The 26149-nt window shown below is 44.9% G+C and overlaps 2 long non-coding RNA genes across 6 annotated transcripts in view; one reads left to right on the forward strand and one right to left on the reverse strand.

Moving 5' to 3' along the window:
* LOC140623207 (uncharacterized) overlaps positions 1-20291 on the reverse strand; it is a 57161-nt gene extending 36870 nt beyond the window's left edge. For 2 of the 5 annotated variants that reach the window (XR_012022874.1, XR_012022881.1), the window contains exons 1-4: positions 20194-20291; positions 7768-7897; positions 5890-6104; positions 4140-4421 (exon numbers count right to left, since the gene is read on the reverse strand). This is a non-coding gene — a long non-coding RNA (uncharacterized lncRNA). Of the gene's footprint in view, positions 1-4038; positions 4422-5889; positions 6105-7767; positions 7898-16044; positions 17004-20193 lie in introns of those variants that run through there. The other 3 variants (XR_012022869.1, XR_012022870.1, XR_012022871.1) reach the window with 3 other exon arrangements.
* On the forward strand, positions 16670-20520 carry LOC140623217 (uncharacterized). The gene is made up of 3 exons (XR_012022882.1): positions 16670-17115; positions 19639-19819; positions 20156-20520. It is a non-coding gene; the product is annotated as an uncharacterized lncRNA (long non-coding RNA).
* The last annotated feature ends 5629 nt before the right edge of the window (positions 20521-26149 follow it).

Consider the following 26149-nt stretch of genomic DNA (forward strand, 5'->3'; position numbering starts at 1 on the left):
TGAGATTTCTCTATCTCAGAGGGAACAAATTCTCCATCAGACGTCCCAATGGGAAAAATATAAAGTATAAGTTACTGGTGCTTGTGCCATGATTAATTTCCCACCCATTACTCCTAGAATTTCTTCATTCATAATACAATGAAACAATCCTGTGCTCATTGAGGGGAGAATATTATTTGGTTACTGCTCTAGATTTGCTAAGTTTCATTAGTTTTAGAATCTAATTTAGGTTGAAGCTTTATAAGTTACAGTAACTTCTCAATAGATTAAGGGAATTTGATGACTGTGGATGAATAAGAAAATGGGCCAATAAATATAAAACTTAACCCTGTAAACCTGAAATGGCTTCAGAAATTCTTGCCTCAGGTCGGCGGGATATTAAAGGACAAATGCCTCCTTCATATGACTGTATGTCTCGTGATTGTCCTAACTAAATGTCAAAGGACAAGCCCGTATAGAAAGCAACAACCAAATAGACATGAATAAGGACAAGGTTTTCTGACCCACCAAAAAGGTTACTTGGAGCCATTGTAGACAGGTTTTATTATAAAAGCTTAATTTAATTTCTTTTGGTTTAGTCTAGCTAGACCAAAACTGAGTAGTTTGTAAATGTTTTAAAAAATAAACACAGCCGGTGACTTAAAAAAATTCTTACAATGTGAGCCCAAATTTAAAATATGATATTGAAATTGAAAGCATGCCAACACACCAAAAGGGAAGATCCCTTTCTCCCCAAGGGGAGAAATATTTTATTGCTTTAATTGTTAACATGGTTTCCCTGTGACAAAGGTGTCTCCCCAGATATTTAGGTCAAAAGGTGAAGAAGAAAAGTATATCAAAGGAAGGGAATTAACATATGACGAGCAGCTACTTCATGCCAAGGATTGTGCATGATGCTAAACACACCTGAGCGCCTATTGTTTGTCCCAAAACCCTTTAGCTAGATGTCCTCGCTCTCCACAAAGGGCCTTCGAGCACCAGAGGAACCGAACTATGTCCTTCTCATTAATAAATGGCAGTGGTGAGACCCATATAAAAAAAAATAGTGTTATGATTAAAAAGCAAAACAAAAACCTCCAGAGCTCAATTCTTTGCCAATTTATCAAAGTTCTCACAAGTCAGTCATTTGTGTTTAACCTTAAGAAATTCTTTATAGTGATGCGGGCCAGAGGTTAGCTGTTTACCAAACTGTTCCCCTCTTCTACACATGGAAGTTGCCAGCCGCCCTTGGAGCTGTGCCGCCACATGACCGGGTGGGAGCCCAAGGAAGGTGGTGGATCATCATGTGGACCAACATCCCCGGGCCTGGCGCATTAGGACTGCCCACCGATCCTCCCCGCTTTCCTTATTACCTTATCTCCCAACCATACCCAGATGGTCTAGCAGAGGACTCCGAGGCTCAGTGGGTGCTGGAGTACCTCGGTGGAAAAAGGCCTGGGGTGTCGTGACTCCCCGGAGCAGAGCCATGACGTCAACGGCCACTGGGTTGTGTCATGCATGGAAGATCTTTCTTAAATCAAGTCTTTGAGACTCATGGCTCATTTTTTACGGCTGCTGGTCTTCCCTGACTGACATGTGATAAACCATTTATTTGTATACTTAATATTTATATATTTACATATATCAGATAGACTTAATATTTTTATTTTTATTAATTTATTAATAAAATTTAATTTAATCTTTATTAATTATTTTTAATAATATTTATTAATTAATTATTAAGTATTTATTAATTATTTTATTTTAAATTATTGGATATTTTTATTTAAATGCATCTTTTTTCTTTTCTTTTTTTAATTTTTTTTTTACTTTTTTCTTAAACTTATTTATCATAGCATTATTTACTACATTTTAGATTATTTTACTTTACTTTATTGACTCCACTGCAGACCTGACGTACTGATGAATTCTTTTCTATCATGTGAAAATGAAATCAAAGTTTTCTGTATAAAACTGTGAGCCACGTAGCTAGATATCGCGCTACTCTAATCACTTCCCTGTGCCTGGCCAGGTAGTTGGCCCCTTCCTCAGCCAAGGCCTTGAATATCCGGAGTGAATGTCTGGGCCACCCGGATGGCTCAGTTGGTTGAGCGTCTGACTCTGGATACTGGCCCCGGTCATGACCTCAGGGTCGTGAGATTGAGCCCTATGTTGGACTCCACTCTGGGCGTGGAGCCTGCTTCAGATTCTCTCTCTCCCTCTGGCTCTCCCCCCACTTGTGTGCACACCAGACATGCTTTCTCTCTCTCTCTAAAAAAAGAGGAAGAAGAAGAAGTGAATGTTCCTTTCGGGAGATGCACATGGAGGCGCCGTGTCATCCCAACTCAACAACTGCTCTTTAAGTCGAGGCCCAGCTAGAGCAGATGGACCTGAGCAGGACCCCCAGAGCTGCTCTGGCTTAAAATATAGCAAAAATCTCTTGGCAAAAGACAGAAGAACTGTGGCCGGAGGACTCTCCTGATGGCTCTGACCTCAGCCCTATGGTTCCTGTGGTCCCCTAGGACCTACTGAGGACTGGACACGCAAGAAGAGTGCCGCTCCCTACCTGTCGGCCTTGGGGCAGCCGAGGCAGCTCCGCTCACGCCCTCCTACGTTCCTCACGCCGATGGGCTCAACCTGCCTGGTGTTCGACAGCACACTCAGGCATCTGCCCCAGAACCGCATCGCTCCAGCCTGCAAGGAAAACCTTCTAAGCCCAAGACTAATGTTCTGAACACTACCTCCTGGAGGACAAGGACCATGTTTTAATTACCTCGGATTCCCCAGAAAATCGCAGAGCGCAGAATAGGCACTAAATGAGCACTTGCTAAATTGAACATCGAAGGTTGATCTGCTCAGAGGGGAAAGAAGAAAGAGTTTTCATGTCACCTCATAGTGATTCACTCTCAAAGAGAGAAATCGCTTAAGAATTCCACGAAAATAAATTAAAGATTTTCGGCAGGCGAATAAGTGATAACTGAGTTTTCCTTCCTGGGAAGGAAACACAGAGCTGTGTTTGAAACCCCACTGGAAATATTAGATGACTCCGAGGTCCAATGTATGTGAGACAGAGCTGGCATTTACAAGGAGCGGGCTGCTACTAAAACTCAACTGCATCTACCAACGCACACACGTGCACGGACACACGCACGTACACACGTGCACGCACACACGCACGCACACACACTGCCACTTCATTAACTCAATTAAATCTGCCAGGGCTCGGTGGTGATGCTCTGAATTGTCCAATGTTGAAAATCGGGACACGTACCCAAAACAAGAGAAAAGAGGTAAAGAAAGACAGAGAGAGTTTTTAATACAAAAAAAAATATGTAACACAAAACCTACACCTGGCGAGTCTCCATGACGGCGAAGCGCTAAGCATTTGCTCTAACCCCAGACATCTTTTCTATATAGGCTTCCTGTGCATTTTTCCCACTCTGTTATTTATGGAAAGAGGGGGAAGCAGATGAACTCTTACCATGGCAACCCTTGCAGAGCAGATTACACCTAATACTATCTGTCAGTGGTTAGATAGAGAGGAGTTCTCACCAGGAAAAAAAAAATGCATTTGGCTTGATTATATGAGTATTTAACATCTATCAGGGAAAACATACAAAGCAATTAAAAGAACGCTTACTTTGTCCCCCCAAGTGTTAAAACAAAGCTCTAGGTTTCTCTTTCTTTTTAAGAAAATCCTCACCTCTGTGGAGGAACTGACAAGTGTGCATAATTGGCCTATGGTGCCTTCATGGGATGGCCAGGTCCTAACATTGCATGAAGACTGAAGATAATGAGTAGGTTTAAGATTTCTTTCCAGTGCTTTCCATCCAAAATGAAAAGGCTCCCTCCTCAGCTGTTGTTTCCTTCAGATGTTTATCCCCAGGTCACCACGGATGTAGTTGGCGATTCATTAGGTGGCTGCTGTTACCGGGCCCACTTCCCTTTCAGCCTCTCCCTCTCTTTCCCTGCCCACCCCTTCCCCCAGCCTGTGGCCTTGTGGTCTTCCAGAGGCCAGCAAACACCCCTGTTCTCTCTCTTGGTTTTGCTTTTAATTACCTTCTCTGGGCTCTGGCTTGCTCTGTTTTTGAAAAGCCTCACGGAATTGCCTGTGAAATATAAATACTGTCACCCCACAGGAACACAAACCCCAGGGAAACCTGTCTGGTGGAGCGGCACGGCGTCAGCGCTGCGGTGGGCGGCAGGCGAGAAGACAGGCCTTCATTCTCCGGTCATCAATCCGCAGTTGGAACACACAGAGCTCTTGCCAGAAAGTCCTCGCCTCCAGGAGTTGCCCAAACAGAACGTCACATTTTCAAGGGTTCGATGAATCAGAAACCCTGTGCAGACGTACTCAGGAACACACCTCTCTTCTGATTGTTGACAGCGTTCATTGATTCATTCGGAAAGCATTTTTGGATGACCCCGTGCCAGGGACTGTGCTGGAACACAATAGTGCCTATTAATTTTTGCAATCTCTGTTTAGACTTTAATTCCTCTAGAGAGCATTCTCAACGTCTACGACTGCGTCAGGTATGCTCTGTGTTTCCCTGGCACCCCGAGTTTAATCATAAGATAGCGCCAATTATTTTTGCGATTGACTTCTTTTTGTAAAAGTCACGATAAGTTAAGCTTCAGGTGCAAATAAACTCCCAAATTTCCATAGCTTAACAAAGCCATATTTCTCACTTAAATCACCATCCAGTGTGAACCAGGTGACCCTATAGTCATGCTCTTATCTAAGGACCCATCAAGGGATCCAGGCTGCTTCTACCTTCAACTCTTTTATTCAGAATCCTTTGCTTTGAGCTAAAGAAATGCATAGAAGAAACAGAGGAGGGTCTTGGGGTAGGGGGAATCAAGACCAGAGAGATGCCCCACTCATTTGTAACTGCCTCAAAAGAGTTAAGAATTGGCTAGAATTAGTGACATTGACACCATCCAAATTGAGGATGGGAAATGTGGAGGAACATATGGATATTTAGTGAGAAATATCACACTCTGCCCCCTAGATGCAAAATTAAATTATGAACTCTTTGAGGAGAGAGATTGATTATGTGAGAATGTTTGAGCACGACGGCATGTTTGTACCTCGTAGGAATTAACCAACAGGCACAGAAAAATCCAAGAAGAGTTATGTGCAAGCTCATTATTAATAAGAGTTCGAAATTTTTCCCTGACACAAGAACAACATTAAAAATCACTTTGATTGCTAACATGCCATTTGCAAGAAACAAATGCAAGATGTAAGTTTTAAAAAAGACAAGTATACACAAAGGAAGAAAACCAGTAAGGGTGTGGGAGCGTAAAAGAATTCCTTTACTTTGGAGAACTATATGGCAATTTCTCACAGAGTTATACATCTACCTATGACTTAGCAATTCCACCCCAGGTATTTACCCCAGAGAAAGAAAGGCATCCACCCCCACAAAGAGGACTGCGCAATTTTCTTAGGAATTCTTAAGAGATTTGCTCATAATAGGCAAAAACTGGAAACAGCCCAAATGTCTCGAAATGCACTGTAATATAATCATAGAATATTGCACGCCATAAAATCAAATGAAATGCTGCTTGTGCAAGAACGTGGAAGAACCCCCAACACAGCATGTTGAAGACGAGCCAGACACAAAAGAGTACAGACTGTACAACCCAATTTACATGATGTCTACAAACAGGCGAAACTAATGATAGAAATCCCAAAGCACTTACCTTGGTGGCAAGTGAAATTTCTATTGTAAAGGTCATAAAAAAAGATGTCTAAGGTAGTGAAAGCGACCTGCACCTTGTTCGGGGTGCGCACAGGTTTATACAACTGTCAAAACTTCTCAAGTTGAACACTTAGGATGCATGAATTTTATTCTGTGTAAATAATACATCATTATGACACCAAGGAGAGAAACCTTTCAGTACCTAGGAGTGCATGTTCAGAGGTGTGCAAAACTGCTCAAAAATACTTGTCAAGCAGAGGCATCTGGATGGCTCAGTCGGCTCTTGATTTTGGCTCAGGTCATGATCTTGGGCTCGTGGGATCCAGCACCGAGTTGGGGTTCTCGCTCAGCAAAGCATCTGCTTAAGATTCTCTTCCTCTCCCTCTGCCCTTCCCCTCACTTGCATGTGTTCTCTCTCTCAAAAAAAAAAAAAAAAACTTGTCAAACTTTTCTGAGAACCCCTAATGAAGATATACATCATATCCATGGAGAGGACATCTCAATCTCACAAAAGTAACAATTCTCGCCAAAAAATTCTACATATCCTATGAAATTGCACTCAAAGTCTCAGCACCCGTTTGTGCGACCTTTCTCTCGAGCTCCACACATATACACAATGTCACCTGGAGGTCGAATAGTTATGCCAAACTCAGAAAATAAATCAACAAATTCCTGACCTCCCACCCAAACTGCTCTGCATATGATCCCCCACCCTAGTTGCTCCATCCTTGCAATTGTTCAAGTAAAAATACTTGAAGTCAAAATACTTCGATACTCTTCTTTCTTTAAATCCCCAAATCCCAACCAGAAGGCTCTATTTTCTCAGCCACTTGTGCTGCTACCACAGTGACGTGAGACACCATCATTTCTTTCTGAGTCGCTAGCAGTGGCCTTACAACAGGTTACATTGAGCAACTTGCTTAACTGCTGTTAAAAAACAATCCCCAAATACGAGTGACCTAACACGATGAAAGTTGATGTTTATCTCATGAAAAGCTCAAAGCAGATGCCCCTGAGCTGGTGGTTCTCCCAGGAGATACTCTCCCCCCAGCTGTACCATAGAAACCCCAGGCCTCTTCCTTCTGACGGCGCTACAATTTCTAGGATTTTGGGGCCTCCAGAGGAAGTGACATAATTGCCTGTGGCGACTGCATTGGACAGAGCCCAGCACATGGCAAAGTTAGCTGAAAGGGATCCCGGGAAACGCAGAAGAACACACCGAACAGAGCGCCTGCCACAAAGGCCTTCCCACCCGTGTGTTGGTCTCTCTACACCTATTCTCCACCCGGGAGCAGAACTAACCTCCTGACCGTGAATTAGATCATGTCACTTCTCCGTTTATAATCTTACAGAACAGCCTATTTTACTCAGACTTTAGGCCAAAGATCCTAAAAGTTTCCCGGGGATCCGCAATTCCGGAAAACCCACGTTGGCGCTCTCATCCCATTTTCTACTCCGCTCTGTGGCTCCGCTCTAGTCCAGCCACACGGGATTCCTGTAGCGCGTCCGGGATGCCGGGCACGCTCCCGGCTAAGGGCTTTGGTCTGTCCGGGCCCTTTGCCTGGGAGACGCTCCCGGATAACTGCACGGATACCCCCTCGTCTTTTTCAAGTCTTTGCTCATTTGCCCTCATGTTAATGAGGCCAACCCTGAACATTCCATCTACTGAGGCTACAACATGCCCCCTGCCTTCCTGGAACTCCCAACCCGTATTCCTTTTCTGGCGTCCCCAACTCCTATTCTCCCTTTATATATACATTTTTTAAATTTATTTTTTTTATTAATAATAAATTTATTTTTATTGGTGTTCAATTTACCAACATACAGAATAACACCCAGTGCTCATCCCATCAAGTGCCCCCCTCAGTGCCTGTCACCCATTCACCCCCACCCCCTCTCTCCTCCCCTTCCACCACCCCTAGTTCGTGTATTTTTTAATAAACAATTCTCACTACCACCTAATTTAATATGTACAATTATTATTACCCCCATTTTACAGGTGAGAAACCGAGGCACAGAGAAATTCAATCATGTGCAAAGTTACTTTCTGAACAAACATCTGAGAAGTAGCGCAGCTCACATTCAAATTCTGTTAGTCTGGCTTCAGGGTCCGTGTGAACAACCCCTCAACTCATCTCTCAATATCCCTCGAGCTGTTCTAATCCATACTTCAATCTCTTGAATTAGGTGCTATTAGTAGATACGTTTATCTGATAGATGAGGAAACGGAGGCAAAGTTAGAGAAACTTTCCCAATGCTGCACAATGAGATATAGGGTCAGGTTTGATTGAGACATTTTGTCCCTAAAACTTCACTCCTAAGTCCAATGTCTATTATTCTGACAATTCTACTGCATGAAATCACCTCTGGATAGAAATAATAAATCTCCTCTTTATTGTCATAAAAAAAAATCACAAGGTTTGCTTCAGGGCTGATTTTTTAAAGTGCTGCACGTACCATGTTCCTGAGTGAATGCCCAACCACATGATATTGTACCACGTACTCCCCAACCATTTAATTACTTCGTGTTCATAAAGCCCAAACTGCCCGCCCCAAATCCTGTGGTCTTTCCTCTCCGGGTGGTAAGCTCTCAGTCAATTAGATGTTCATATCCCTTTAATTCAATGTTTTTATCGACTTGAACTATTTCCCAACTGAGCGCACCCAAGTACCACTGAGGACTGACATCTGAACAGGTTTACGTGAATTTCCGTCCAGGTTTCAATCAGTCTAGTTTCTACGTCTGTGGTCCTTGGAGTCATTTGGTACCTACAGTGTGAGAACAATGACTTGAGTCCATCAGTGGATCCCAGGGTCCACCCACCAACAGTGACACTCAAGGACTTGTCGAGAAAAGTGGGGACACTGGTTGTACTCCTGATTGCTGCTTCTCAAAAGGATATTCTGACTAGGATCTTCTTCTTACAGCTGCTAGGAAAGGTATCCAGACATCAAAGCAAATATCCAACCACTTAAACTTCCTACAGATTTGTGGTTGGACCCAGTCTACATGTGCCCTTGGGTTAACAATGGGTCTTCTATCATTTACTTGCTTTGAGTAGAAAGAGATCTAAATTGCTTCAGCCCTGAGAGAGAGCCTGTGTTGATGGATCATCGAGGTAGTTGCCCAGGGATTCTGTGGGCGGCCAGGCCAAGGATGACTGTTTGTATGAAACCCCCGGAGTGCACTACTTGCCCACCTGGCCTCTTGATGTAGTCGTCTCTTACTCTCTGTGTGGCTGCTTCTCTGCTTGAGAAATACCTTTGTCTAACTCTATGTGATTCCATAAATGATGTTGCCCCACATGCTGATGCACAAAGGTGAGCCTCTAACACACACTGCTGGTCCGAAGGGCTGGACATTGGGGCCGAAACATAGGGATGAGCCTGTCACCCAAGCAGCATTCGAAGAGGAAAGACTAGATGAGCAGCAGAAAGGCATTACACGATGTACATCACTTGCCCGTTGCTGCATAACACATTACTCCAAAACCTCGAAGCATAAACAGTTCACACCTCAGAGCTGCTGTATGTCAGGGATTGGGCACGGCCTCGTTGGCTCACCCAGCTCAGGGTCCCTTAAAAGACTGGAATCAATTGTCAGACAGGGACTCATTTATCTCAAGTCTCGCTGAAAGAATATATGTTTCCAAGCTCTCTCATTGGTTGTTGGCAGGGTTTGGTTCTCGGGGACTCTTGGACCAGGAACTCAGTTCCACACTGGCAGTTGGTCAGAGACCACCTTCAGTTTCTTGCCACGTTGACCTCTCCATATGGAAGCTGGCTTCCCCGGAGTGAGCAAGTCAGAAGTCAAGAAAGGTAGTACCAGCCAGAAAGAGAGTGGGGGTAGAACAAAAGCCATCGCCTCTTATAACTAGTCTCGAAAGTAACAGCCCAATACCTTTGGCATACTCAGTGCATTTAAAGCAAGTCACTAGGTCCAGGCCATGCTCCAGAGGAGGGGATTATACCAAGGGATGATGACCAGGAGACAGACATTCCCCGGATTCATTTTGGAAGGCTGGCTACCGCAACCATGTGTCCATATATTTGTACCCCACGCTGATGCTAATTCGCTTTGGGCAAACAAAAGTATCCTCCCCTCCCACAGATCAGAGGCAACCCTGATGCAGCCATGTCAAGAAAAAAAAAAAGTGCCCCCTCCTTAGAGAATCCATCCTTGAGCCATGGCTTGACCCGCAGAGACAGTCCTAGAGCAGGACACACACTATAACACTGAAAGTAGCAAGTCTGTGTACGCTTCTGCCTCATTTAGTGTCCGAGTCAATTCTATGTCAAGGAATGCTACCTTGGAGGTGAGTAGCAGCCTGTCCTGTTGGAGAAGCGTGAAGGTTTTGGAAGAGAACACAGTTAATGTAACATCATTCATTAAAGGAGATACTGCCAAGGAACTGCTCTGAAACTGAATCGCTAGCTTTAAAGCCCCAAGCAAATGTAAGGAAATGTCTAGTCTGGTGAATCCAAACAACATATCCCACCCAATAGCCCTTCATCGGAACACCCAATAAATGGCCGCAGACCCCCCATGCCACTTTTATTCAGCCAAGTTTTATTAAGCACCACTTTTGTACCGGGTACTTTCCAGCATATGAAGTCATCGTGCCAAATAAAAGTAATAGTGTCAGAGGTGGGTTAGCCTTTCACACAAGGGCTGTATAATCGGACATCTATGTGGACTCGAATGTTCCTACATTTCTCTTACTCCAAACCGTCTCCCTGAAACCCGCAAAGGAGGAGAGCTAACTCAAGGCCTACAACGTGCCGTATGCTATGCTATGTCGTTTGTCTATCTCGTTGAGCTAGTGAACAAGAAAATATAGATACACTAAGAGGCCACGTTTCTGGAGTCACCGTCCTCCATGTAGTGCTTAATGCCCAAGATGCTTTCGTGTTTTAGCTCCATCTCAACACAAGGCTCCTTTCTGGCTGCTTAGAGGAAAAAGGGATTGAAGAATTGTGCCATGTGTTTCACTGCCTGAGCTGGAAGTGATCTGTGTCATTTAGGCTTACAACCCACTGTCCACAATTATTCCTATGGCTTAACCAGGCTCCAAAAGGGCTGAGAGGTGTGGTCTTCTGTGGCCCAGGAGGGTACGGTAAACCCTAATAACACCACTACCACGTCCACATTCTCTCTCCCCAAAGATGCTGCTAGGTCTCGAAAGGTGTAGTTTTCCAAGATGATCCAGCAAAGCCTGGATTAGAATCTCTGTCAGTCTGGCTCCAAAACACATGCTTTGTTTTGTTTTGCTTTCCGCCACAGCATCCTACCACTGGGTGGAACCATTCTTTTGGGAATTATCTTGCTAAGATATTAATTTCCAAATGACATGCAATAAACAGGGCACTGTTTAAAGCCTCAAACGCAACCCTATCCTAAGGGAACGAGCTCTCTCCTATATCTGAGCATCTCTCACCTGGACTTTACCTCTCTTGTGTCACTTCACATCCTCCACCCACCCACAGACCATCTGAAAATGCTGTGTGTAGCTCTAAAGCTCTATCCACACACAGCTGTTACTTGAGAGAGCTCTGGTTTTCCATCCTCCCTTTAAACAGCATCTACTTTCAGAGACTTCAACATCATCCTATGTCATTAATAGTCATGGAAAGAACGCTTATTTCATCTTCCATTCATCCCTGTGCTCCCCCATCGACACCTCTAGGTAGCACCTGGAGGAGGAAGACAGCATCTGAGAAGGGAGGAACCTGGCTCTTGCAGCATCTAATGTTTTCCCTGAGAAGCCATGACACTGTGGACCTAACTTGCTTTCTGTCTCTGACCGACCTTGCGTATCTGACTTAGGAAACAAAGAAACAAACAAAATCTTACTACAAAGATACAGGAGCCTCATTAAGCAAGAAAAGGATGGAGTTGTCAGAGCAGAGATTTGCTAACATGTTGTGCTAGTCACAAAGGTGTGTTAGCAATGCCTGTGGTCACAAAATTTCCAGTCTCCTACGGGAGGTAAAACATGTGAAAAATTATAGCTCAGAAAGGAAGCTGTGTCGTGAGGGAAGCCCAAGAAAATACATGTAAATGTGCAGAGAAGAAAGAGACCGTGTCCTGTTGAGATAATCAGTGAGGACCTCATGAGGGAAGAGGCATTTGATAATAACAACTGTAATGGCAGTGATACAAGTAAAATCAGGTTAACATCAATTGAACACGTATCTCATACCAGGCATTTTCCTGAGCGCTTTACATTGATTAACTCATTTAGACCTTAAAATAATTCTAGGAGATATTCATGCATTTGCCAAATATTTATTGAGCCCTTACTCCATGGTAGGCAGAGGTCTGAGTTACAGCCAAGAGCTAGATGGAAAGCAAGTGATGCTTACTCCCTTGAAGGTTCCCTGCTGCTGAGGGCTATCGCCATAATCTCCATTTTCCAGGAAACTGAGGTCTGAGGGAGTTAAATATGCTGCCAAAGGTCACAGGCATTTTTAGTATCCAAGTCAGGATTTGATTGCACAGACCATGCTTGACCACTTCGCTCTTCCAACATGAGCGATAGGGAGATAATAATTAAAATAACAATAACGTCAACGAACATTTAGCATTTAACATTTAGGTGGGCATTTAGCGAATGACAAGTGCGATGCAACTTTGAATGGGTTATTTCATTTATTCCTCAAAACAATCCTATTCCAATTACTCAAAACAATCTTACGCCAATAACTGGAACAAGATCATGACTTAGCAAGATCCTGGGCTCTATCATCAGACCATCGTATTTTAAATTCTAGCATTTCTTAGTATTTAACCAGTTGTGTTGCCTCTTCTTCAATTTCTTCATCTACAAATGGGATGACACAACTAGCCAGCACCAAAGAGAACTGAGGTTGTGCACCAGTGTTTTTATTTGTCTCTGCCTCCTATATTTTAAGTGTCTTGGAGAGAGGGGCATCTCGGGACTCACTGTGTCCTGCTGCCTGACAACCTGCAACTCCTCAGTAAATACTGATTAATGAGTTAAAGATTGGTAGTAAACCAGACTTTGATCTTGTTGAATGATTTTCAAGAATCAATCATATGGCATGAGCTGTGTGATTTCAAGAACTTCAGCATTCCGGAAATCATTCCAGAAACCACCACATACTGGAAAAGTCATCCTTTGTCAACACGGGAAACTCACTGTGAGCCAAGGTAAGCACCGGTGGCTGCATAGAAGGCTCTGGATACCCAAAGGTGACAGCTGTGTAGTGCAGGCCAAAGGCAGACAACTTTTTCTCTTTCCCTGTTAACCTTGAGTCTGGGCCCAGTTACAAAGAAATTGGATCAGAAGGTAACTTGAAGATGTACAAGGTTTTCTGGCACAAGAAAAGGCACCTTGCAGCAGAAATCCAACAACCAGAAGTTGCATTTGTGGGTGACAATGCAAGCCATATCCTGATGTTCTAGACACATTATTAAGTCCTCTGCAATTACAGGAATCTACTGCTAAGAGTTGCAGCGAGGCCATTTTCAAAGTTGGCATGAAACCGAGAAATGAAGAACTCAAGCTCCATCCATTTTCTGTTTCTACTAATGAATACTCCTTTTCTTCCAAAGTCTCCTGAGTGACTCTCTTGACAATACAGGTAATTAATGGACCATTCTTCTTGATTCAGATACTGTTGAAAATGTAAGGGGACTTGATAATTGAATCTGCATCCAAACTTTCCCATTATCTAAGTGACTAATAAATGTACATTAAATTAATAACAATTTTTTTTTCTAGGAACTTCTTCACAGCTAATTGATAATGCTCATTCAACAAAAGAGAAAAACGGAGGTGGAGAAGTCTTGCCAAATAAGACTGGAGCAGAAATTTCCCTTGATTCTTTTTAAAATGAGATTTGAAATTGGACTTCATTAAAGTCAGCAAGGCTTAGGTCCATCATTAGGCTCTCAAACAGTCAGAATTAAATAATTAAACAGCACAAGTTGATTCGGAGGATTGCTTTAAAAATGTTTTAATGACTGCAGCCTAAGTTTTGTTTTGTTTTTTTTTTTTCTAACTTTGAGATAAAGACTTAGGATAGGGTAACTCTCAGCATCAATAATAACAATACTATCCAACGCTTCTGATGTTATTCAATTTTAAAAAGATCTTCAGTATCAACCATCTCTAGGACACCCCGACAACAGAGATTAAAATGGTTGGCTCCAATTTTTGGAGCAGGTACTAAAAATAAGAGTCTAGATGTCACAAATGTTGGAGCCGTATAGAAACATAACCTCTTCTGGAACTGGTCCTACTGAATGTTGGGTAGTTTTCTCTCCCTCTCTCAAAGAACCTTTATACTGACTCCCAGAATAACACCTGATTTAGAAGATGCTATAGAGTCCGAATTCCACAAATATAAAGTTATTCCTGAGAAATCCAGCGGCATCTTATTGCATTCAAGTCAACGTGCAATATTCAGAAAGATTACCATAGATTTGGCAATTGTTCAAGCTAAACTATACCAAGTATTGCACTAATTATTTGAGAAGAAGAGGATGACACAAGATGAACAAGAAATGATTGCTCATAAACAAACTGTCAGTTGCTATTTCACGTGTTCTCACTGTGGTGCAGGCAACATATTGGTCAAACAAAGAAGTAGCTGAGAAAAATCTTTCTGAGAGTGTTTTAGCAGGAATCACACAGGATCTGCTTCAGGTCTGTTTCCCAGTAGAAAAGAAAAAAAAAAAAAAAGACATGGTGTTTTGGGAGAACAGCAATTTATTTGACTGGTGGCTCAAAATGTCCGTATTCAAGGATTTAGAGATTGTGGCAAAATAAGAAAGAAGCGTTCTGAGAACCTCGACAGGAATGAGAAGAGCAACTTTTCTTAAACACTAGTGGATTAGAGTGGGGTGAAACTGGAGGCCACAGAATTGGGTGTGACTACAATTGGTAAGACACAGGTTAGATGGCCACAGAGAGTGGTCAAAGGAGAAGAGGACAACGGTGGTAACTCCGATGCTCCCTCCGTGTTTTATCGGCGATGACTTTAGATAGAAAATAGAGGGAGCCAGTAAAGAGAGCAGATGCACTGTTTAGCTTGGAAATTTGTGGTTTCTGTGGCACATTTCTGGGGAGGTGTCTAGGAAGCAGTTGAGGATGTGCAGGAAGGACTCAGAAGAGCGTCTGGGATATGGTGTTAGGAGTCATCAATATTTAATTGATTTGTGAACCAAAGCAAGTGTTAGACGTTTAAAGCAACGTGTTACATTAAAGCAAACTTTTAGTGTGGATTCCAGTCTACTGCAACCCAAACTTGCAGGGTCTGTTTGTTATTCACTGGAAAAAGAATGAGAATGCTGGGTAGTAGGCAAAGACAAGTCAGAAGACAGATTTCAGTTCCCCCTGAGACTCCAAGATTTACAGAGTAGAACATGGTAGATCACTTAGCTCCCCTGTGGCTCTGTCTATGATGTGCCAAGGAAATCATCTGATCATGGAAAATGTTCAGTCTAGCCAGTTGTTGGGCATCATTTAGATAAAAGCTAAAAGGTACGTGAGTGAATCTCAACTTGGAAAATTTCTAAACTCAATCATTTTTTTTTATTAGAAATCATTACCTTTGCCCAGTTCCCTCTGCCCGAAATTCCCTACAATTTATTTATCTCCCAGACAAAACCAGATTATCTGTAAGTTCCAGGCTCACCTGGGGGGCTCAGTCCATTAAGCGTCTGACTCTTGATCTCAGCTCAGATCATGATCTTAGGGTCATGAGATCAAGCCCCGAGTTGGACTCCACACTGGGCATGAAGCCCACTTAAGATTCCTTCCCTCTCCCTCTCCCTCCGCTCCTCCTCTCCCTCAAAAATGAATGAATGAATGAATGAATGAACAATCTTTAGGTTCCAGATGGAGATCCATGCCCTCCATAAGGTCTTTTCCAGCTGTCTTCACCAACACTCAAGTTAAAATAAACCCCTATTTTTCAGAGCTGTAATGCTTCAAAACTATCTCCGTTCAGGACTGTAATGCAGCCTGCTGTTACTAGGTGGGCTCACGTCTTTTCTCCATTTGCTCTGTGTCCCCCTTTAAGGTAAATCTTATTTATCTCTAATTCCCCACTCTACCCCTTTTGCCTGGTACCTCATACAGTGAATCCTGTTGAATGCATGACGATTAACTTGTGACTAAACAGGTGAATATATGCATTATGAAATGTATGAAGGCAAGAATGAAAGAACAATGCATGCATAAATGAATAAATAAATGAAGATCCACACTGGCAATCTATACCAGGCCCCTTACGTTGGTTCACCTCGTTTGTTGAAATTTGCTCTTTGGGAAAGCTTCAGGATTCTGAAGTATTGCACGTGGGATTTTAAACAATTAGGACTCACATTTGGTGCAGGGAAGCTCCACTTATTTTCCTGGATCCACGTAGAGACAGCCATTGAATCTCTGGTTAGAAAACTAAGGAGCAGGTCATCTTGTGCAAGTTTTAGATGAAGAAATGGGGAAAAAAATTGTTTAGTAGGTAATAATTTTCGTTCAAAACATCACATTGAAAGTGGAAAGGCCAAAACCCGGGGAAAATGTCAGGCACTGGCAAAAGATATTATGAAGGCTGATTATGTAAACCTTGTCTTGTTTGAAGGGTAAAGACTGTAATCCTCATATCAAGTTCAAATTTCCTGTTTAAATATTGTTAGTTTGAATGTTAATCTGAGTTCCATGTTTGATTGCAGGGATCAGGGCTGCAAATATTGATTACCACGAAATGAAAGCAGAAATTCATTTCTGAAAAGGAAGCTGAGGAGTGCATTTATATGAACCCAAGTAATAAATAATACCTTGGGATTCTGACTCACTCCCAAACCAGAGTGTAATTATTTCCTCTTTCACCGTACTTCCTCAGCCTCCTTTCAGGGGACTGAATGCACATCCCATATCTGGGCACATTTACAAAAGCTAAAACAAACAATCCAAGTAGCCAAACACCATGGCAACAGAACCAAACTTGACACCACGAACTCACAACAATAAAGCTCCACAGATTTCAGAGCCACCGTCGGATCCCCGGCTTTGTCCCCCCATTACAAAGCCCCACTCTCTCAATGAACTACAGGGAGTCACCGCTTCATGCCACGACTCCTAATAATTGCCAAACCCAAGCTGTGATGGACAGCAAGGGGAAAAGCTCACGACAGAGCATCCCCAGCTGAGCAAAACCTGCTACCCTGGACACAGTTTGCTTCTGAGAACAATCAGAAAGACCAGGTTATGGCTGGGAGACACAATTTTGCAGAGAGTTAATGAGCTAAACACTTCGTGGTGTGGGAGATGCCAGTCGATGCCACGGTGCGAGAGTTGCTGACTGTAACGTTATTCTTCCTTCGACAAATATCCAGACACTGGGTCTGTGGATTCACCGTGCATTTCTACGCGATCTGGTTGTGTCATTTATATTTGTATGTAGACTTTTTCTTTTTTTTTTAATTTTTATTTATTTATGATAGTCACACAGAGAGAGAGAGAGAGGCAGAGACATAGGCAGAGGGAGAAGCAGCACCGGGAGCCCAATGTGGGATTCGATCTCGGGTCTCCAGGATCGCGCCCTGGGCCAAAGGCAGGCGCCAAACCGCTGCGCCACCCAGGGATCCCCGTAGACTTTTTCATATGTGATTGATGCACCAAACTTGAGAGGAGGGAGGGAGCGAAGGCAGAAAGCTTGATGGGGGTCAATGGATAAATAATTTCATGTGAACCCAAAACAGAATCCAGGTCAAAAGTATAGTGAAACTTGTCTTGAGGCAGTCAAGTGCCTTAAATTCTCCTCCGCTTTGTCTGTATATAAAGACCCCAGATGTTTCAGAGACACAACAGGAGGGCACAAGTGAGCTTAACATTGTCCATTTCAACAGGTCCCAAGCGCCAGTACGTAGCTGGGTAAAGGCCGTGACAAAGTTCTCACCACACCAAGGAAAAGAAATAGACAATAAAGAGGATAAAATGAGGTTTTCAGGAACTAAATGATTCATCTTAATTCTGAAATTATGTCCTCTGTATTTTACTAGTCTTAAAATAGCATGATGGTGGGGCAAAAACATCATAGTTTTGTTTGGCTTTAGCTTTGTTTTTGTTTTTTTTTCTGTTTATAAAATTCAAAGGAAAATAGAAACTTTCTAACAAATTTAATCAAAAACATATATCATTGTATGAAGTAAAAATGGAGAAAAGTATGGAGAATAATGTAATAAATGTTTATATTTCTCAAACCTCTAATTAATGATCAGCCGTGTATCATTTGGTATAGTTCTGTGTTTTCACATAATTAAGCAACTCAGATAAAGCCAGAGTCCCCCTGACCTCCAGTCTCAGGAGCCTGCAACTCTAGGTAGTAGAAGCAAGGACCGGACGTCTGTCCCCGTGGTCCCCTCCACTACCCCAAGGGGCTCCTCGGAATCGCAGAAGCCATTGGACGAGCACTAAATGATGCTCCAAAGAAATGCCTTACATGTGGGTGCTGGGAGGGAATACAAAGGGCCTGAACAGGAGGTGAAAATAAGAAACAAAACTGAGCATTTACATCATAAGTTGTCGTCTCTGCTCCATTAGGGTCTTACAGCTCCCAAATCTTTGACAGAGCAGCTAACCCGCAAGAGACAAATTTTCACATTCCTTCGAAACTGTAAATGTCACACATAATCTTGCTATTGGAACAGTGTATATAACACACTTAAAACACTCTTGGAATCTAGTCTCCACTACTCAACAGCGTACATGACTTTGGGTGAATTAATGATCATTTTTAAGCCTCAACCTCCTCATCTTTAGGATGAGAATTATAATACCTACCAACAAAATGAAATTTATTGTTGAAGGATTAAGTGATATCACCTAAGTAAAGCCTTTAGCACGGTGCTAATTATTATTACCGATTATTGCTGTTACCATGGGTTTTTCTTCTGCGGAGGCTACATGCTCACCCTGAAGGTTCTGAGTCTGTTACGCCCTCCAAATGCTGGGTTCTTCTCCCCAGCTGCCATCAAGGCTCCCTGACACACACCAGTCGCCAGGAATCTTTCCTAAACCCTCAACACAGAGCGTTTATTTTCTTAGGTGAAAATCTTATAACCCAAATGGATGTAATTTGCATAGATGGTGGGTGGCTCCCTGGATTGAGATCCACTTGGGAGGTCAAGGCCTAAGCAACTTCACGTAGCACGCAAGAGATAAATACATGCGAACCTGATGTGCAAGCTGCCATATAGGAAAGAATGAGGGATCCCTGGGTGGCGCAGTGGTTTGGCGCCTGCCTTTGGCCCAGGGCGCGATCCTGGAGACCCGGGATCGAGCCCCACGTCGGGCTCCCGGTGCATGGAGCCTGCTTCTCCCTCTGCCTGTGTCTCTGCCTCTCTCTCTCTCTCTCTGTGACTATCATAAATAAATGAAAAAGAAATTTAAAAAAAAAGAAAGAATGAGAAAATCCCTGAAAGCATTTCACGATACGGGTCAAATAAATGGTATGAGAACTGTGGTTTGGTTTCAACAGATATTAAGAGTCTGGAATGACTGAAAAATCCTGCAGTGAGGAGCCCAATGCTGGCCCTTAGGGATGAGTAGAATTTGGTTTGGCTGAGATGAGGACGGTTACATGAGTAAAATCAATGAGTAAAGGACTTGGAGGAACCCGGAGAAACGAGGGTAGTACAAAGTGATTACAAACGAATCTCGATTTTACGTAGTCAGATTGAGGCCAGGAAGTGGGAATATCAAAGTTCCCAACCACCCGGTACTTCTGGGAAGGTGCCATTTGGCGGAAATTTTCTCAGCTCTGCTCTGAGAAGTATTTCACGCCCACCTTTATTAGTTCCCCTCAGGGCAATCCTAGTATTCCTTCTTTTTCAACTTTTTAACTTGAGGATTTGTTGGGGGATTTTCCCCCAAAACTTGGCTTCTCATGATTGTTTTGCTTTTCTCTTTCCTGTTAGTCTCTAACCCGCCCACCACCCTCTCCGAACGTGACGCTCCCTTGTACCGGTTGAACTCGGCCCCGTATGAGGCCCCTTCCTCTCTCTCGGGACGCAGACAAGACAAAAACGGTCTCCGCTGCCATCAAACCTGTCCCCAGGCCTGTGTGAGAACCTGCACCTGCCCAGCCGCGAAATGGAGGTTCTAAGCTCTGGGTAGAGGGGAGCCATCGAAGGCTGTGCGGGGGGCGAGGTGGTGTCGGAGCAGTTACTGATCTTGTCGTGTCGGGGGGGGGGGGGGGGGGTGTCCCACCCTCGAAGGTGGAGGCCATCCGAGGAAAGCCGAAGGGTTGCAAACATCACTGACCAGGTCGATAGAAACTCCGCTCGGCCACGGCGAGGCCCGAACCGCCTCTGTGTGTCATCCCCTGTGTGTACCAGTCCCCAGTCACCAGCCTGCTCTCTCCCTTTTGGAATAACAAATGTTTTCTGCATTAATCGGTCTCTCACATTCCTGTAAGGTGCGGTTCTCCCACAGGTGTTACCTTGGAGCCAGTTTAACATAACGTCCCTCACCTGTCGCAGCTGCCCCACCGCACAGCCCACTCGCCTGCACTCCCGGCTCGACCCAGAGAGAGAGCGGAGGCCTCATACCCGGGACACGAACTCCTCCAAGGCACCAGAAATTACTCATCCAGCCCCTGGTTAAATATTTCTGGGTAGTTTCTCAGAAATCACATGTGAGATATGCAATTTGTAAAAAGTCTTCTTGTGTTGAGGCCAAGTCTTCTAACCGTTGTCCGCCGGCCCTAATCTTATTTTTCAGAATTAACCGAATAACCCTTACTCGGAAGCAGACGTTGAGTAAGGATTTTTGTGCTGGTGATTTATGACGGCGATGCTCCCGGGGAACTTGTCGGGGGAGGAGGAGGGCACCAGTAAAGGTGCAGGGACGGGCGAAGTCCCTGGGAGGGGAGCCGGGCCCTCTGCAAGGGAGAGCTCCGGAACATAAATCACCCCCCCACCCCTGCCCTGCTTGGGCCAAGGGGGGCTCCACGGCCTTACATGGCCTTGCACCGACACAAACTACTAAGTCAACTACCCTCGACTACTGACGTTGACTCTGAGGCCCTACCCGTCCCCTGCCCGTGTCCTTGTGCATCTGTGGGCACTGCAGCTCCGCAGCCTGGGAGAGTCCTCGGAGGGGGGATTTCGGGTGTGAGCCGTTGCAAAGCCCAGAACACGGGGGCCAGGAGCCGAGACCACAGGGCTGGTAAAGGGAGCCGAGCAATCAGAGGCCCAGGGCCCGCTACCGCCTCCTTTCTGGCGAGAGCCCATCAGGCAGCTGGACGCAGGCCGCCAAGCCTCCTTGTCCTTCCACTAAACCCTCCTGGTTCCCTGAACCCCAAGTTTGTACCCAAATCTTCTGAGAACTGAGTAATCCTGAGTCGTTACTGCTCTAGCATCTTTCGAGGAAAGTGGATTGTTAGGAAGGTTGGCCTAGCTGGGGATGGACACGGCGGCAAAGGGTAAGAGGGTTGGACAGTCATGTCTGCAATTCTTCTTTTTTTTCTTTACATTTTTTTAATTTAATTAAATTTGCCAACATATAGTGTAACACCCAGTGCTCATCCCATCCCGTGCCCCCCTCAGTGCCCGTCACCCAGTCACCCCAACCCCTCGCCCACCTCCCCTTCCACTACCCCTTGTTCCTTTCCCAGAGTTAGGAGTCTCTCATGGTTTGTCTCCCTCTAATTTTTCCCACTCACTTCCCCTCCTTTCCCCTATGATCCCTTTTCACTATTTCTTATATTCCCCTTATGAGTGAGACCATATGATGATTGTCCTCCTCCGATTGACTTTAACGTCAACTGTAAACAGAAACGATGGTGGCAAAGGGCTTTCAGAGATGCCCACCGGCCAGTCGGGCCCCTCCCGGGAAGAGCCGGGCCCCGTGCCGGCTCCATGTGAAGACCCAAGCTTTCGGCTACCGTGGGCTTTGACTTGGCCACGTTTATAAAAACAGTAACTTGGAGCTCGAGGAGATTTTGACACCAAAAATTGTCTGAATGTTAGAGGCTGAAAAGTGCATTTCTAGCCTTTGGAAAGGTCACCCTTCCTGTTTTCAGGTTTATGAGCCGCAATGTTTATGGTGGCTCAGTTTCAACTCTGGTTTCCTTCGCCTGCAGGGCATTTCTGTGCAAATGTCACTTTGTCCAGCCAGCTCACGGCAAGCTCGGCTTAAGGAGGGTTTATATGCAGTTGTCAGAGGCTCCGTTCCCAAGGGCAAGGGTTGGTTTGGGTTTTTTTTTTTCCCTCCTGTATTTTAATTGATCTTGTTCATTTAGTGCTGTTTGCAGAAGGATCTGTTGTCATTAAAAAGAAAGAGGGTCCCTAAAACGCCAACAAAACCAGAACAAACCAACCAGCAAATATAAAATAGTATCACAACCCTATGCCTGCAATAGGCTTGAAGGTTGATAATTAATCACATTCCCCAAACTGGAGTTTGAAGTTTGGTGATTAATCATATCCTTGCCTCGTCGTGTTTACAAACGATCAGAAAGAGAACCAGGGGTCATGGGCAGAGAGCAGAGTATTTGCTTCTGCAGAAGAGGGTGACATGAGCGTGGCCTGAACCCACAGACAGCGGGCGGCCGGATGCGCCTTCCCTGCTGTGCTCAACAGAGCAACAGGACTGCGTGTGGCCTCTTCTGCAGGGACAGCCCAGTCACCAAAGCACAGTGGTTTGCAGGGGGCGGGGACCGGGCAGGGGAAGAGAGGGAAACAGAAACAGGAGCCAGGACACTCGGGGTTGAGCCCTGCTGGTCTGTGACCTTAGACGAGCTGCTTATTCCCAGCCCTGGGCTCTTCATCCTAAAACGGGTGCTCTGAGGATTCCATGAGACGACGGGCATAAGGTCAGGACGTGGCACCGGTCCCGGCGCCCAGAGTATCCCATGGCGAGAACCTCCCGTCACCGAGGATATGACTGTATTCCTCCCTTCAACCCCCAGACCCTTAGGATGAGGACCTTCTGTAAGGTCTCCTGCTGTAAGGCCCGATGCATCCAAAAGTCTTCCTTGGCATTCGGGGCCCTACACAGAGGATCAGACACAGATGGCGGCCTCAGTCCTAGGGCTGCCCCGGAGAAACCTTTCTGACATCACTGGTCCACGCACCCTTTAATGAGTTCGTGTGTCCTACCAAAGCACAGGACCGAGCACGGGGAAGAGCCGGGTGTGGAATGAGGTTTTCCACAGAAACGGCGGTTGCAGGACGCGGAGTGGGGAGGGAGGCCGGGAGGTCGTGCTTTCTCCGTCTCATTTGCTAACGTCGTTGATGTGGCAAAGCGTCCAGTTCCCAAGAGCCAATAAGCGAAGAAAACCTGAGGACCCGAGAGCACCGTACGTTGGCAGGACCCGCCCGCACACAGGGTCCCGCGCTTCCACGTGCTCTTCAAACGAACACGGTGGCTCGCTGCTTGGGATGCGCCTTATGGCAGAGGCGTCAAACCCCTAGGTCGTGCCTCACCAAGCGCTCAGCAAGGAAAGGGGCGCTTCTTTCACCTCTCCTGAAGCTAGTAAAGCAGCCAGAGGGGAACCACCCAAAATGACCCCGGTGCATGACTCCTGAAGAAGCTACTTGTGAATTATTATTATTTTTTTAATTTATTCATGAGAGAGAGAGAGAGAGAGGCAGAGACACAGGCAGGGGGGGAAGCAGGCTCCATACAAGGAGCCCGACCCGGGACTCGATCCCGGGTCTCCAGGGTCAGGTCCTGGGCTGAAGGCGGCGCCAAACTGCTGAGCCCCCCCGGGCTGCCCTTACTTGTGAATTATTAATGGTTGGGCAGCAACAAAATCTTCGGGACAGAGACGGAACATGAAATACGAAGGTCTCTACTCAGAAAGAGTCATTGCACTCTGCAAAGATCATATTTAAATACATTTTTTTAAACATTTAGCTCCTACTTAACAGGCACAGATACCCATTCCATCACGGCAGATGTAGATGCATTAAATTATAGCCTCTTTTTTTTTTCTATTATGGTTTCTATGATTAACCAGAGCAGAGGTAATGTGGAAATATTGGGATTGCAGTGATTGAGAGACCAACAATTAGCACTAATAAAATTTGTAGAGCATCATATCCTTATAAACTTCAAAAGAACTGTATTTCACGAGAGTTCATCTACATATCAGGTTTGCACATTTAGTAGTACAATCAGTGTGGTCACCTCCTACAGCGGCTTACTTCGTGTACTGGGTAGCTGTGGGGTGACTTAATCACAAGTCAGACTTGTGGAAATGCTAGTAATTATTTTGCTCATTTATCTACTCATTAATTATAGAAATATTTATTGAGGGGCACCTGGGGGGCTCAGTGGTTGAGCGTCTGCCTTCCACTCAGGGCGTGATCCCGGGGTCCCGGGATTGAGTCCTGCATTGGGGTCCCTGCAAGGAGCCTGCTTCTCGCTCTCCCTGTGTCTCTGCCCCTCTCTGTGTGTCTCATGAATAAGTATATTTTTAAAATCTTTAAAAAAAAATAGGCAGCCCGGGTGGCTCAGCGGTTTAGGCCGCCTTCAGTCCAGGGCCTGATCCTGGGGACCTGGAATCGAGTCCCACGTCGGGCTCCCTGCGTGGACCCTGCTTCTCCCTCTACCTCTGTCTCTGCTTCTCTCTCTGTGTCTCTCATGAACAAATAAATAAAATCTTTACAGAAAAAAATCTTTACAAAAGTAAATATTTATCGAGCGCCTGCAATGTGTCAACTGTGTGAGCAAAAGGCGCGGTGAACACAGAGGATCACCCGCGTGCACGGTTTACGAGCTGGGGGTAAGCACAGCTTTGGCTCCATTTGTGACTCTCACGATTGTGATAAACCGAACCCACACTCTGCGTTGTGTATGACAGGAATTCAATCTGCATTCAGATACCATTAATTTGGGTTTTACTAACATCCCATAATAAAAGCAATTATCTTGCTTCCGAACTCCCCACACATTTTAGGCAGACCATGAGAGATGCCACCATCGCTCGAAATATAAAACCAGCAAGAGTCCCTGCTCCCACTCGTCAGACACCCCCTTCCTGCCAAGCAATGCTTGGCCTACTTTCATACGTTCAACCCTCACAGTCGTAAGAGGTAGGGACCATGCTCGTCCCCATTTTTTGATGAGAAAACCATGACCCAGAGCGGATTCAGTAACTCGCTGAGACCACTCTCCTGGCAAGAAGCAGAGAAGGGACTGGAACAATGATGCACAGTCTAGACTCAGAAGTCACGGCTTTGAACGCGGCGAGGCGCCGACTGTGCGGTGGGCGATGCCCTCTTGGCATCCCGTGGCCCTCCCACGTTAGCGATCCTCGGAAGACGCCCCGGGGCTGTATAAAACCACAGCTTTTGGTGACGGTTACTGTGTGCAGTTTCCCGTGGAATGGGAAGTGTTTGGAGTCCCGACCCGAAGGCCAAGTGGACTAAATGTATTGCTCATCGCTATGTAGACGATGTGGCGGCCCTTCTTCGTCCTGAGAGCAAACTACGATTCTTAATAAAAATAAAGAATTAGGGATAAATCGTTTTCCTGTGGAAACTACCACTTGTTGAGAAAAACACCCGTTTCCATCATGCTCGTCGATAGCAGCCCCACGACTAAGATGGATAATACGGCGTGGAACGTTTCTAGCCCAAGAAAACCTACTAAGAGAAAAGGAGCCTGGAGGTTGGAGCTTCGCCGCAGACCCGGGCCATGGGAATCCGGATGCCTGCGCGAGGCCACCCGCAAGCCTTTGGAACTTGGAGATTTGGCCCCGCGACTTGACTTTCTGACCTTGAGAAAACGAGTCACTAAGTCGTTACAGGCCTCAGTTTACCCGTAAATCGGGATGCTCTGCACACAACTAACGACACGGAAGGATGATTGAGAAAGTAAAAAGACGAAGGGCGTGACAGGGCTGTGTGCACGCTGCACGGACGTCTCAGCTTAATTCCATGCACAGACATTTGCTGAGGACTTTCTATGGGACAGGGATTGTGGTGAGCCCGGAGGTTACGGGATCAGTGGGATCTACTCCAAACCCTTCAAGGATCATTACACCAGCATGTTAGTTTTAAGTCATGTTTACGGCACAAGAGCGTTGCATTTTGTGTGTAAAATATACAATTTACAGTACAGTTGGACCCTTTGTTTCATAAATATTTACTGTGAGTGTATGTTCATTTTCTAGGACATAAGGCACAATTTTACACTTTTAAATTATTGTTCTGGCTTTGTGTTTTTATGACATACTAATCACCATTTCTGTGATTTATTTGTTGACAAATCCTTGGTTGAAAATATAAGTGTCAATTATAATATTGTTTCCATAAGAAGCACATTCCACTTTATAACATGTGTTTTAGGAATACATTATGGTCTAACTTGGAGGCTATATTTTAAGCTCATTTTTCAAATCAACACAGTAAGAGCCTAAAAAATGGATATTTTCTCAAATAAACCAAAATATCTAAATGAAATATGGGAGAGCAC

Source organism: Canis lupus, chromosome 2 (assembly GCF_048164855.1).
Source record: "Canis lupus baileyi chromosome 2, mCanLup2.hap1, whole genome shotgun sequence".
In the NCBI taxonomy this organism is placed as follows: domain Eukaryota; kingdom Metazoa; phylum Chordata; class Mammalia; order Carnivora; family Canidae; genus Canis; species Canis lupus.